This window comes from Talpa europaea (genome assembly GCF_964194135.1).
Source record: "Talpa europaea genome assembly, chromosome: 8".
Classification (NCBI taxonomy): Eukaryota; Metazoa; Chordata; class Mammalia; order Eulipotyphla; family Talpidae; genus Talpa; species Talpa europaea.
Genome location: NC_140075.1, coordinates 24,691,153 through 24,706,798, shown reverse-complemented (window position 1 = coordinate 24,706,798; position 15,646 = coordinate 24,691,153).

The following is a 15,646-nucleotide window of genomic DNA, read 5'->3' as shown; positions in this document are numbered from 1 at the left end:
GTACTCCCAGACTTTTTCATGTTATACAACACATAGCAGTGATATTTTTCCAGTATTCTGAGATTAGACAAGGTTGATCCCAACAGAAACACCCACCTTGACAACTCTAAGTCACAGCACATGCAGTGAATGGTTCCAGTTTACGCCTTCATACAAAGCAATCCCTCCTTTGCTTTCCTGTCCTACAATAAAAATATACTCATTTGATGTCCTTGATAACAGATTTCTTTATAACATAAATATGGTGGAAAGGCTCAACTTAGTTTAAAACGCTTGCTTAGGGCCACCCTGGTGATACAGGAGTTAAAGTCTCTGTGCTATGAAGCTATTGCCAGCCACAGTGGCACGAGTTTGATACCCAGCCAGGGAGCTGACCCACCCAGCACAACAGACCTCTTCTGTCTTGCCCGCTGCTGCCCTCAGCAGTATATTTCAGTAGATCTGCCTGTTCTGCTCCCCACTCTGTCTCTTGTATGCATAAATAAATAAAAATAAATCTTTAAAATAAAATAAAAGGGCCTCCCCTCATGGCACAGCAGTTGAGCACTGGGCTGCAAAGCTGCCTGCAGCCTCTGCAGCGCCGGTTCAATCCCCGGCCACCGGCAAGGGTCCCACATGGCGCGCAGACCTCTCCTGCCGCCCACTGCCCGCTGCTCCCCTCAGCAGTGTGCTTTGGTCCTTCTGCCTGCTCTGCTCCCCGCTCTGGCTCTGGTGAATTCTCTCACCCTCCCGCGCTTCTGACTGTACCCAGTGCTTGTATAAATAAATAAATCTTTTAAATAAATAAATGAATAAATAAAATAAAACCTTTGCTTAAACCTGTGAAAGAAGAATGCCTTCAGTTCAGGATCTATTATATATCCCTGTCACATCTAGCACAGTGATGAACACAAAATAAGTTTTTTTAAAAAAATGTGTCACATTAAAATTCTGCTCCAGATTCAAAGAGTGGAAGGAGCACAATGATGAAGGGCTTAGGGTATCTTGGTGGTGGGTGTGGTATTGCATTACAATGTTGTAATACAATGTTACCTCAATAGAATGAATGAATGAAATAACCAGGAAAATTCTGCTCCTGATAATAGTACTTCAATTACAATAAGAAGTCCTTTCTTAATCACCACACATCTTTGGAGATTATTTCTATTCCATCAACCAAAACAGGTTATATATAACTTACTTTAAAATAGAAACAAACAGGGCCTCCCTGGTGGCACAGGCGGTTGAGCGCCGCGTTGCGAAGCTGTCCGCAGCCTCTGCAGGGCCGGGTCCATCCTGGCCAGCTGGCAAGGGTCCCACATGGCGCAGCAGACCTCTCCTGTCTTGCCCGCTGCTCCCCTCAGTGGTGTGTTTGTCAGTCTGCCTGCTCTGTTCCCCGCTCTGTCTCTGGTGAATCCTCTCACCCTCCTGAATATCTGGCCTGTACCCTGGTTCTTGTATAAATAAACAGATCCTTTAAAAAAAATAAAATAGAAAGAAACCAAAAATCCCATACCCTCTCTTATTCACACATTCCTTCTGTGGAAGTTCTTCCTGATGTCTGACGCTGTTACCATGTGTGTTTAATCCTTTTTTTCTCTTAGTTTGTCCTTGAAAAGGAAAGTGGAGGAAGAGTCGCTTGTGAATACCCTACATGATAGTAACGATGATTGCTGATATCACTGCATTGTAGATGCTATTGAAGTTTTCCACTGTGGTTGCTATAGAAACAGGGAAGCATAGCAAAGAGAGGTTCAGGTTTAAAGCTGCTCAGAGAAAAGATATTTTCTATATGCAAGGTCTAAGCTCATTTTAGGCAAAGTTCAGAAGCCACCAAGGCTTCTCACAAGGAAAGGAATTCATCTGATGCAGTGTACCTTTTTTTGGTTTACGTTGTTTCACTTCTTTGTAATTTATTGAAAACAAAGAAGCAAGAAACAATCTGCCAGGGCTGCAAGGAGATTATTACTCTGGAATGTTTGTTTTCTGTTCCATAGCAGAAAATAACCTAGGGAGATTATGTGCTCTCTGCTGATGCTGGCATCTGAATAAACATTCTTGCTAGTATGATTTAAAAGAAAGAAGGGGGGCCTCCCTGGTGGCACAAGGGTTAAGATGCAACCTGTGAAGCTGTCCACAGCCACTGCAGCACGAGTTCGATTCCTGGCCAGGGAGCTACCCACCTGGCGCGGCAGACCTCTCCTGTCTCGCCCGCTGCTCCCCTCAGCAGTGTATTTCAGTCAGTCTGCCTGTTCAGTTCCCCACTCTGTCTCTGGTGAATCCTCTCATCCCCTGCACCTCTGTACCCCAGCTCTCGTGTGCATAAATAAATAAAATATTTTTTATAAATAAATAAATAAATAAATAAATAAATAAATAAATAAATAAATAAATAAATAAAAGAAGGGGGAATTTCTAAAACTTCAGTAATCAAATAAGAACTCAGCAGGATACTCCCAGATAACCACTTCATTTGCCTTCACACCCCACAAAGACAGTAAATTACCCCTCCATACAGACAATCTGTTACTCAAAATCCTTCAAAAGATTCAAAAAGCTTATTGTGGAGGACTGTAATGCCACCCGTAAGTACCATCCACAAAAAGAAATCAATCCTTCAAATCATGGAACATACCTCGCATCCCAAATGCCTTCGTCTGTGCATAAGATGTCCTTTCCCAGCAGCTTGGGAATCAGGAAAAAATCATTCTTTCAAAAATTAGGTCAAAAATCCTAGGCTTGCAGAGAGACCGCGGAGGCCCTCCCTGAGTGAGCAGGAACAAGGCGCCCAGGCAGGGAAGCGGGATTCAAAAGGCGCCATTCCCACGCCACTGATCTGGGCTACAGCCCGCGTCCTGGAACTGAGGGCTTTGGAACTGAGACCCGGGGCACGAAATTAGGGGCGTGGGTTCCCCACGACGGTGGGGCACAAGGCAGACACAGCACCCCAAAGCCGTTGAGGTGTACCCTACCATCCCCGCTCTGCTCCCTGTCCCACGGGGTGGAAAATCAGCTCCCCAAGGGCTCTAGGAGAGATCTCTGGCGCCACCTAGCGTCTTGAAACCAGCAGAGGCTCCTGAAGGAGCTAGTGGCCAGCTGGGGAGTTAGCCCACACCGGGCCCCTTCCGAACAAGTAGTCTGAGCCCACAGGGAGAGCGAGCACCCACAGCCGGGGCAGACCAGGCGCGCAGAAGAGTGTGCCTGAGACCAGACGCGCAGGGAGTGTGTCCCACATCACCATTTTAGAACAGGGACATTTCTTCAGTAAAGACTACCTGCAGAAGGCTTCCTCAGGAGCCAGAGGTGAGCGGGGGAAGTTCGCCCACGCCAGACCCCCTCTGGCCTGCAGTCCAAGCCCAGAGGGGGAGCAGGAACCCACAGCCGGGGCAGACCAGGCGCACAGGGGAGTGTGTCCCCACATCGGCATTTTAGAACAGGGACCTTTCTCCAGTAAAGACTGCTTGAAACTGACAGATGACTCCTGGAGGAACCAGAGGGGAGCAGAGAAGCCCACCCAAGATGCCGGCCAGTCCCAACAACACAGTGTCCCAACGCATACGGCAAATTAGAAAACAGACAGTAGGGAGGAGAAGAACCACACGCAACCTAGCAACTCTCCAGAGAAAAAGCACACCACAAAAAGAAAACCAGCCCCCAGATTGCAACGACAATAACTTGGAAGAATTTCTGAGCCTTCCAGAAAGAGAATTTAAAATTGCCGTGATTAAAAAACTGACAGAAGTCATAAAGGAAAACAATGATAAGGGGAAAATAATCAACGATCAGAAGAATGCAATTGAGTCCCTAGAGAGGGAAAACAATGGTCAGAAGAAAGAAATTGAGTCCCTAAAGAGGGAAGTAAAAGAAATGCAGGAGATCAAAGAATTAATGGAAGAACTAAAGAATTCTGGGAAAAGCAATGAAAGCAGAATAGATGAAATGGAAGAACGAATAAGTAATCTTGAAGACACAGAAATAAAAAGAACCAAAACAGAAAAGGAAAGAGAAGTACGAAGGAAAAAGAACGAGGAAAGACTTCGGGAACTATCTGACTCCATGAGGAAAGGAAATATAAGAGTTATAGGAATACCAGAAGGAGAGGAGAGAGATGTAGGAACAGAGAAAATATTCAAAGAGATAATTGAAGAGAACTTCCCAAATGTGAAGAAGGAGGTGAAAATTGATATACAAGAAGCAAGAAGAACACCAAACTTCCACGACGAAAGGAAAAATACAGCAAGACACATAATAGTAAAGCTCCCAAGAATCCAGGACAAGGAAAAAATAATGAAGCTGGCAAGAGGGAAGAAACAGATAACATTCAAAGGAAAACCAATCAGGCTGACATCAGACTTCTCCGAAGAAACACTACGGGCAAGGAGAGAGTGGAGGGACATAGTCAACAGACTCCAAGAAAACAGATGCCAACCAAGAATATTCTATCCCGCAAAGCTCTCCTTCCTCTTTGAAGAAAGAATATGGACCTTCCCAGACAAACAGAAACTCCGGAATTTCACTGCAACTAAACCCCCACTCCAAAAAATACTACAAGGAGTCCTAAAGCCAGAACCTCAGAGGGACGAATAACAATGAAAGAAGGCCAAAAAAAAAAAAGTTATTAAAAGAATAAATAAATAAAATCAAAGGAAAGACAAACACAATGGTAAATACAGATGTTAACATATCAATATTAACTCTAAATGTAAATGGACTAAACTCTTCAATAAAAAGACACAGAGTTGCAGCCTGGATTAAGAAACAAAACCCAACCTTTTGCTGTCTCCAGGAAACACATTTAGCTACAAAAGATAAAAATAGGCTCAAAGTTAAAGGATGGAAAACAATCCTACAAGCAAATGGACCAAAAAAGAAAGCAGGAACAGCTATACTTATATCAGATAAAACAGATTTCAAACTCAAAAAGATAAAAAGAGACCCCAATGGTCACTACATTATGATCAAGGGGACAATACTTCAAGAAGAAATAACACTCATTAACATATACTCACCAAACGAAGGAGCACCAAAATATATCAGACAACTGTTGTCCTCTCTGAAAACAGACATCAGAGAAAACACATACATAGTGGGAGACTTCAACACACCACTATCAATAATGGATAGATCAACAAGACAAAAAATAAGTAAAGAAACCTAAGCTCTAAATAAGGACCTAGAGCAATTGGGCTTAACAGACATCTATAGAACACTAAACCCCAAAAAAACGGAGTACACATTTTTCCCAAGCGCACATGGATCATTCTCCAGGATCGATCACATACTGGGGCACAAGACAAACATCAACAGATACACCAAGATTGAAATCATATCAACCATCTTTTCTGACCATGAAGGCATCAAACAGAAATAAACCATAAAAAGAAGGCAAGGAACTTTCCTACCTCATGGAGATTAAAAACCACACTACTGGAAGACCATTGGACTAATGAGGAGATCAAAGAAGAAATTAAAAAAATTTTTGAATTGAACGACAAGGAGGACACCAATATCCTAAATGTATGGGATGCAGCAAAAGCAGTAATAAGAGGAAAATATATAGCAATAGAGCTCACATCAAGAAACAAGAAAGAGGGCCTCCCCAGTGGCGCAGCGGTTGAACGCTGGGTTGCGAAGCTGCCCGCTGCCTCTGCGGCGCCAGTTCGATCCCCGGCTGCTCCCCGGCCACCGGAGGAGGGTCCCACATGGCGCGCAGACCTCTCTTGCCGCCCGCTGCTCCCCTCAGCAGTGTACTTCGGTCCTTCTGCCTGCTCTGCTCCCCGCTCTGGCTCTGGTGAATTCTCTCACCCTCCCGTGCTTCTGACTGTACCCAGTGCTTGTATAAATAAATAAAATAAATCTTTAAAAAAAAAAAAAAAAAAGAAACAAGAAAGAACGCAAAGAAACAACCTAATCTCGAAGCTCAAAGATCTAGAAAAAGAACAACAAAAAAAACCCAAAACCAGTAGAAGAAAAGAAATAATAAAAACCAAAGCAGAAATAAATGAAATTGAAACTAAAAAAACAATCCAAAACATCAATGAAACCAAGAGCTGGTTCTTTGAAAAAATCAATAAAATAGACAAACCCCTAGCCAGGCTCACAAAGGAAAAAAGGGAGAAAGCACAAATAAACAGGATCATCAATGAAAGAGGAGAAATCACAACGGACACAGCAGAAATCAAAAGAATAATCAGTAACTACTATGAACAGTTATATGGAAACAAGTTTAACAATCTAGAGGAGATGGACAAATTCCTACAACTCTACAATCACCCAAAGCTAGATAAAGAAGAAATAGAACACCTAAACAGACCAATTACAATTAGCGAAATTGAAATGGTAATCCAAAACCTCCCCAAAAACAAAAGCCCAGGACCTGATGGATTTACAAATGAATTCTACCAAACATTCAGAGACGAATTAGTGCCTACCCTTCACAAACTCTTCCAAAAAATTGAGAAGGAAGGGACAATACCAAACACGTTTTATGAAGCCAACATTACACTAATACCAAAACCGAACAAGGACAACACAAAAAAGGAAAACTACAGGCCAATCTCCTTAATGAACACTGATGCAAAAATCCTCAATAAAATTTTAGCTATCAGAATCCAACAATGTATCCATAAGATAATTCACCACGACCAAGTTGGATTCATTCCAGGGGCACAAGGATGGTTTAACATCCGAAAATCAATCAACGTTATCCAACACATCAACAAAAAGAAATATAAAAACCATATGATAATATCAATAGATGCTGAGAAAGCTTTCGACAAAGTGCAACACCCATTCATGATAAAAGCCCTTGAAATTCTTGGGATACAAGGAACATACCTCAACATCATAAAGGCCATCTATGACAAGCCAACAGCCAGTATCATTCTCAATGGTGAAAAGCTGAAAGCAATTCCATTAAGATCTGGAACAAGACAAGGATGTCCACTCTCACCACTGCTTTTCAATATAATACTGGAAGTCCTAGCCAGGGCAATAAGACAAGAGAAAGACATCCAAGGAATCCAAATAGGAAAAGAAGAAGTCAAACTATCACTATTTGCAGACGATATGATATTATACATAGAGAACCCCAAAAACTCCACAGAAAAGCTAATTCAACTCATCAATCAGTTCAGTAAAGTGGCAGGATACAAAATCAACATGCAAAAGTCAGTAGCCTTCCTATACACAAACAATAAATCTGAAGAAGAAGAAATCAAAAAAACCATCCCTTTTGTTATTGAAACAAAAAAAATCAAATATTTGGGAATAAATCTAACAAAAGAGGTAAAGGACCTATACAAAGAAAACTATAAAACACTGTTAAAAGAAATAGAAGAAGACACAAAGAAATGGAGAGACATCCCCTGCTCATGGATTGGAAGAATAAACATTATTAAAATGGCCATCCTTCCAAAAGCAATATACAGATTCAATGCTATTCCAATCAAAATTTCAATGTCATTCTTCAAAGAAATAGAACAATTATTGATGAAATTCATATGGAATCACAAAAAACCCCGAATAGCCAAAGCTCTCCTGAAAAAAAAAGAAGGGAATGGAGGCATCACACTCCCAGACTTCAAACTATACTACAAAGCCATAATCATCAAAACTGCATGGTATTGGAACAAGAACAGACATACAGACCAATGGAATCGAATAGAAAATCCAGAAATAAACCCACAGATTTATGGTCAACTAATCTTTGACAAAGGAGCAAAGAATATGGCATTGGAGCAAAGAAAGTTTGTTCAATAAATGGTGCTGGGAAAACTGGGTCGCTACACGCAAAAGAATGAAGCTTGACCACTACCTCACACCATACACAAAAATCAGCTCAAAATGGATTAAAGAACTAGACATAAGACCTGAAACCATAAAATATATAGAAGGAAATATAGGCGAAACACTACGTGATTTGCACATCAAAGACATCTTTACAGACACATCACCCAAAGCAGTGATAGTGAAGGCAAAGATAAACAGCTGGGACTACATCAGATTAAAGAGCTTTTGCACAGCAAAAGAGACAATAACAAAAACAAAGAGAAACCCCACCAACTGGGAGAACATTTTTGCACCCAACACTAATGATAAAGGACTGATCACAAAAATCTGCAAAGAGCTGATGAGACTCAACAACAACAAAGAAAATAATCCAGTCAAAAAATGGGCAGAAGAGCTAAAAAGAAACTTCTCTGAAAAGGAAATGCAAATGGCCAACAAGCATATGAAAAAATGTTCAACATGACTTGTCATCAGGGAAATGCAAATCAAAACTACCATGAGATACCATCTTACACCAGTGAGAATGGCACATATTAAAAAAACTAGCAACAACAAATGTTGGCGAGGGTGTGGAGAAAAAGGAACTCTTCTGCACTGTTGGTGGGAGTGCAAACTGGTCCAACCACTGTGGAAAGCTGTGTGGAGATTTCTGGACCTACTAAACATAGAGCTTCCTTATGATCCAGCAATTCCACTCCTAGGTATTTACCCAAAGGACACAGAAACATCAATTCCAAAGAGCACCTGCACCCCTATGTTTATAGCAGCACTGTTTACAATAGCTAAGCTTTGGAAACAACCCAAATGCCCAAAAATAGATGACTGGATCAAGAAGATGTGGTACATATATACCATGGAATATTACTCAGCATTCAAAAAAGATAAACACATGCAATTTGCAGCAACATGGATGGCGCTGGAAGGGATCATGCTCAGCGAAATAAGCCAAAAAGAAAAAGAAAAATACTGGATGGTCTCACTCATAGCAGGAATCTAGAAAACTTAAATAAGGGACCAGGAAAATGAATATAAGAAAGTGAAAATCAAAATCAACAAAAAACTATGAACCAGAGACACTTTTAGGGAGGCGGGGGCGGGAGGGGAGGGATTGGGGTCAGAATGGGGGGGCTGCAATTGTATGGGGAATATAACAATAAAATTTATTAAAAAAAAAAAATTAGGTCAAAAAAAAGAAAAGAGGGCCTCCCCGGTGGCGCAGCGGTTGAGCCCTGGGTTGCGAAGCTGCCCGCAGCCTCTGCAGCGCCGGTTCAATCCCCGGCCGCCGGGCGAGGGTCCCACATGGCGCGCAGACCTCTCCTGCCGCCCGCTGCTCCCCTCAGCAGTGTACTTCGGTCCTTCTGCCTGCTCTGCTCCCCGCTCTGGCTCTGCTGAATTCTCTCACCCTCCCGCGCTTCTGACTGTACCCAGTGCTTGTATAAATAAATAAATAAACAAACAAACAAATAAATCTTAAAAAAAAGAAAAAAAAAAGAAAACATTTGCTTCAGGGAAGCAAAACTAGAAAACAACATGTATTAATTTCAAACTGGAGAAATTTTTTAAAAAAGAAAAAGAAAAAAGAACTTAAAAGTCCTTGGACGGCAGAAGAGGATTCAAATGTTATTTGCACATCTCAATAGGGAAATTTCTATTTCAGCTGCATCTTTGTAAACTACAGTTCCTTTTTCTGGGGAGTTCAGAAAGTATCCTCAGTCTTGTTATTTCAAGTAGCGTTCATGGATTAGCAGCACTGGAAACACTTCAGAGCTTTTTGGAAATGTGGAAACTTTTTTTTTTAATCATCCTGAAATGGTCCTGTTCTAATGAACAGACCTTGAGGAAGACAAGAGCCTTTGCTCTTTTCAAGGTTATTTTTGCTTTAGTGGTTGGGCACAATTTGTTATGCTTCCAGAGGTAGAGCACTGACTGAAACACACTGCTGGGGGCGGGGGGGGGAGGGGGGGCAGCGGGGTACTCAGCTTCTTTTGTGCCTCCCACTGCCAGCATCTACAGGCACCACCTGCGGCCTTGGTTTCCTCCCAAGTTTCATTACCCACATGTTGTAAAAAGCCCTTGGGAGCGTGAGCACAGCGCAGGTGAGCCTAAGATTATGGACACCTGGGCGGAGAAGTAATGGAGAAAGGAGAGATTCACCAGGCCTAGGAGGCTCCGTTGCTGCCTGCCTGCCTCCCTGCCTGCTGGCCTGCTTGTGAGCCCAGCCCCATGATTGAGTGTGAAAGGCATGTTAGAGATACCACAGGCTCCAAAATTCTCTTTCCATCTGTCCCAATCAGTGATGAACCTGCCCCACCTGGGGTGGTTGCACAATAAGCACCAACTGCAAAAGCAAAGGGAAAAGTAACACTAGCACCATGAAGCATCAAAAACAGCCAGTGCAAGGTCACAAATGTCTCTTCATTGTTTTGTTCCACCTTAGTAAATGCAGGTTTAGAGCCTGGCTCCCAGTGCGTTCATTCTCTTGTCCTCCTTGCCAGATTGCTACTTTGTAATGGACATTCCTCTGCCGGGCTGTAGGGTAAGGTAAAAAGTGTCAGGCTTTTCTGCCCTCCCACCAATAGGATAGATGAGGAACCGTGTGTTCCCGAATGCGAATGCGTGCCTCATGGCGGGCACCTGGAGGAGGGTGTGGGCATAGGTAGATGGGATTCCCCTGGGCTGAGACTGGGCATTTAAGGGTGGCGTCATGGGGACGCCAGCAGCAGCCAAGAACGAACAGAAGCAGGAGAGCAGAGAAGCAGAGAGAACACGAGAGAAGGCCAGAGAGCCCAAATAGAGTGAAGACAGTCTCCTAGACCCCCAGCACCCCTGCCTCCTGTGTACCTGGTAAATCCCAATAAAAGCCTGTAAAAGCCACTGAGGGTTTCAGGAATGTTCCTTTACCCGGTCTGCTGGATCAGAAAATCTGCACTGTGCCCATTCCTGGCCCTCCACGGGCATTGTAGGAAGTAGACAATGTGGAATACCTCATTTAGTTCTTAAAACAATTATTCTCCCATTAATTATTCTCCCATTTTACTTTTTTTTTTTTTTTGTGGGACCCTCGCCAGCGGCCAGGGAACGAACCGGCACTGCAGAGGCTGCCGGTAGCCTCCTAGCCCAGCGCTCAACCGCTGCGCCACCAGGGGAGGCCCCTCCCATTTTACATTTTAAAAATCTGAAACTGGGCCTCCTTGGTGGTGCAAGGGGTTAAGCACCACACTATGAAGCAATCCACAGCCTCTGCAGCACGAGTTCGAGCCCCAGCCGATCAGAGAACAACCCACATGGCACAGCAGACCTCTCCTGTCTCGCCCGCTGCTCCCTTCAGCAGCGCATTTCAGTCAGTCTGCCTGTTCTGCTCCCCACTCTGTCTCTGGTGGATCCTCTCACCCCCCTACCCCACATCTCTGGCCTGTGCCCCAGCTCTTGTATGCATAAATAAATAAATCTTCAAAAATAAATAAATAATAAAAATCTGAAATCTAGAGAGGTTAAGTACCATGTCCAAAGTCACACAGTAAATACTGGGACTAGGTTTTATGATGTTGCCACTATAAATGATCTTCTTTTCCATTTATCAGTGTTTATTCCATTTTTGAGAGAGAGATTGATTTGAGGAATTGGGGCTAGTTGAGGGGCTAGCAAGTCTGAAAAGTGCCGAGCACAGGGGCAGTCTGAAGACAGAATTTTTTCTTCTGGGGACTTCAGTCTTTTCCCTTAAGACTTCCAACTGATCGGGTGAGTCCCACCCATATTATAGAGAATAATCTACTGATTTCCATACTAAGCACATCTTTGCCTTCATACAACATCTAGACTGGTGTTTGACCAAACAACTGGGGGCTTTAGGCTAGCCAAGTTGACACATAAAAATGAACCACCACACTACATGTTTCATAGAAAGGTAGATACCTTAGCTCTTCAGTCCAATTTCCTTATTTTTGCAAATGAGGACACAAGTCAGAGAGGATAAGCCCTAGATTATATACAAGCATTCACAGGATACTGTGCATACCCAAACTCCCAGGGCCCTTCAGAAATTGCTCACTACCTTCTAATAAATTAACTGGAAAAAAATCCTTCCAAAATATTTCTATTTTGAAAACTTGATTAGAAAAATTCAGCAAGGGGCCTCCCCAGTGGCGCAGCGGTTGAGCGCTGGGTTGCGAGGCTGCCCGCGGCCTCTGCGGTGCCGGTTCGATCCCCGGCTGCTCCCCGGCCACCGGAGGAGGGTCCCACATGGCGCGCAGACCTCTCCTGCCATCCGCTGCTCCCCTCAGCAGTGTACTTCGGTCCTTCTGCCTGCTCTGCTCCCCGCTCTGGCTCTGGTGAATTCTCTCACCCTCCCGCGCTTCTGACTGTACCCAGTGCTTGTATAAACAAAACAAACAAACAAGCAGACAAATAAATAAATGGAACATGCCTCTATTAAAAAAAAAAAAAAGAAAAAAAGAAAAATTCAGCAAGCAGTCAGCTTATTGTATTACCTCTCTCTGGGTTAATGCCTCCAAAACCCTGTTGTGGGACTGCCTTCAGTGCGGAGAGTCTGAAAAAAGATGGCACACTTTCCCAGAAGGCAGGCTTTTCCCTCAAGTCCTTTTCTGATGCACCCACCCTCTCCCCCGACCTCTCCAGACTCACCTCACTTCTCAGTCTTCCTAAAACTTGATGCCTCCTCTTTTACCCCTGGTTTACAAACAAGCTCCCCGCACCGGAGCTGAAATATGATTTGCCCTGCCCAGCAACCCCCTGTAGCCTGTAAAGTCCATTCAGCTATCAAGTCTCAGCCTAGACTGATCGTGCTCCCCAACATGTCAGCCGGGTTAGATGGCCTTACCCCGTACCACATGCCAATTAATTGCCTGTTTTTTCATCTACAGCCACACTAGTGTCTTGTTGCATGGTATTCCCAGTATTAGAAGGATCAAGTAGCAGACATTCAATAAATACTAGGAGAAGGAAGGAAAGAAGTAATGAGGAGAAAGGAAGGAATTTCAGTGGATTCCCTCTTGCTGTGTAGCTTAGATCTGACAACTAGAAAGACAGTCTGTGATGACTTTCACCCCAAGAATTGTAGGGTCTAGAGTAACTTTGGTCCACTTAGGTGTGAGAGGTCCCTGTTCAGTGACCTGTGTCCTAGGGGTTCCCTTTGCCAGCTGGGACTGGGGTGATAGCAGCAGGAATGGGAAAGGATTGATAAGAGGGATGGATATTTCATGAGTGAACCGGACTGCATTAGTTGAGATATGAAGAAGGGTACAAGATCAGGAGCTCGGGAGAATCTGTTTTTTGGGACGAGACAATAGCATCACATATTGGATTTACAATATTAGAAAAACACATAAAGTGATGGAATCAGAGTAGAAAAATTTAAGATGGAAGGTCTCACAAGGACAAACACCAGAGATGGGCGTAGAGATGATTAATGAATCTTAGACTAAATCTGGTTTTGGAAGTTTCCAGGAATCAGGGACAAGAGGGGTGGGGTCAGAAAAGATTAGCAGCCAGGGGAGGGGGCAGAGAGGATTACTGATCTTAGAAGACTGACACAATCTGACCCGATGGTGATAATTTCCACAGTAATTCCATCAAATAATCTTATAAAAGAACACTGCTTACCCTAGCAAAATGCAGTTCTTGGCTTTTCAGACTGCCTGCTTGTGTCTATGCAGGCGTCTCTCTTTCCTTGCTCTTTTCCTTAATAAACTCACCCTGTACTGATGAAGGGGAACACCTGCTGAATTCTTTCTCAGAAGAACCCAAGAACCCCACACCACTGTACCTCATCACCTGAACCCCAACATAAAGTACAGTTGAAAATACAAATTGCCATCTTTATGTCTATCACAGTTACCAGTGTGGACACTTGGCCAACAAGCAGAACAGGTATTGCCCCCAAGGGTCACCAGAAAGGCACTTCTCCCTTCACTATCTATCGTGTCAGCATCTGGAATTCTGCAATTTGTTAAGTAAAAGACAAAAATCAGAGTACAACATTAACAATTCACCTATTAAAAATGTTATCTGTCAATTAAATATACCACAATAAAAATCAGCCCTTTTAAAATTAAATAAAACCCCATTTAATAAATTAAATATATTAATAAATTAATGATTAAAATAAATCAAATAATAAACTAACATTTAATATTTAACATTTACCTTAAATGTTAGTTTATGCATAGGGAAAATGGTGAAAGTAGATAGGAAGCTGTCAGTTGCTAACCTCTGCAAGATAGATTTTGACGAGATTTTTGTCTTCAAAGTTACACCTTTTGGGCCTCCCCGGTGGCACAGTGGGTTGAGTGCAGCGCTGTGAAGCTGTCCACAGCCTCTGTGGCGTGGGTTCAATTCCCAGCCAGGGAGATTCCCACATGGCGCGACAGACCTCTCTTGTCTTGCCCACTGCTCCCCTCAGTAGTGTATTTTGTCAGTCTGCCTGTTCTGTTCCCCATTCTGTCTCTGGTAAATTCTCTCACGCTCCCGTGCCTCTGACTGTACCCCAGCTCTTGTATAAAAATAAATAAATCTTAAAAAAAAAAAGTTACACCTTTTGACATTGCTTGAACATTCACAAGGAGCATATTACTTTATATTCGGACAAATGTTAAAACATTTCATTACAGACAACTCAAGAATGGAGAGAGGGTCATCATCTTCAGCTGGGACAAATTTCAAACTCCAAGAGTGAGCGCTGTCAGGGAGAAGTAATGGCACACAGTCCCTCAATAATATTTACTCAATAATGTTTAATAATTGGACCACATAGAGTAGAAACAACTTGTCTTTTTCCCCAGGGCATGACATACTAGCCACCAATCACCCAGAGCTTAAAAAATGAGTTTCTTTCTCCTGCACTGCTGGTGGGAGTACAAACTGGTCCAACCACAATGGAGAGCTGTGTGGAGATTCCTCAGCCTACTAAAGATAGAACTTCCATATGATCCAGCAATTCCACTTCTAGGTATTTACCCAAAGGACACAGAATCATTAATTCCAAAGAACACCTGCACCCTTATGTTTATAGCAGCACTATTTACAATAGCTAAGCTTTGGAAACAGCCCAAATGCCCAAAAATAGATGACTGGATCAAGAAGATGTGGTCCATATACACCATGGAATATTACTCAGCATTCAAAAAAGATAAACACATGCAATTTGCAGCAACATGGATGGCGCTGGAAGGGATCATGCTCAGCGAAATAAGCCAGAAAGAAAAAGAAAAATACCAGATGGTCTCACTCATAGCAGGAATTTATAAAACCTAAATAAGAGACCAGGAAAAAGACTAATAAATGCAAAGTAATAATCAAAATCAACAAGCAACTATAAACCAGAGACACACTGGGGGGGGGATTAGGGAGGGGCGGGGAAAGGAAGAACTAGAGTCAAAATAAGGGGGGGGGGCAATTGTATGGGGAATATAGCCAAAATGAAAATGCATCCATTGTACATAGATGAAAAATGATGTAAGTATTATATAAAATAAAATATTTAAAAAAAACGAGTTTCTTGCTCTGAGGTGACTCCTATTCCCAGCCAATTTTTTTCTAATTGCCTGTTGGCACCACAAGAGGGCAGCAGTGCACAAGAAAGGCTCTCAGGCATGTGTAACAAAAAGCAAAAGGAGGCTGCCTTTATAAAAATGTCAAAATTTCTATAATTTTGAGGCTTCAGCATCTTGTTCTTAATATCTGAGAGTGCACATTTAAGATACTGCGGGAAATGATGAGCCATGACTAGAAAAGGAATTCATGCTGGTGAGCAAACTAATGTGTTTCACCTCTCTTCCAGATGCTGTCTGAGAAGAGGCGAGAACAAAAGAGAACAATCTAGAACCTAAGATCTAATTCCCATGTAAATTCTCGCACCAGG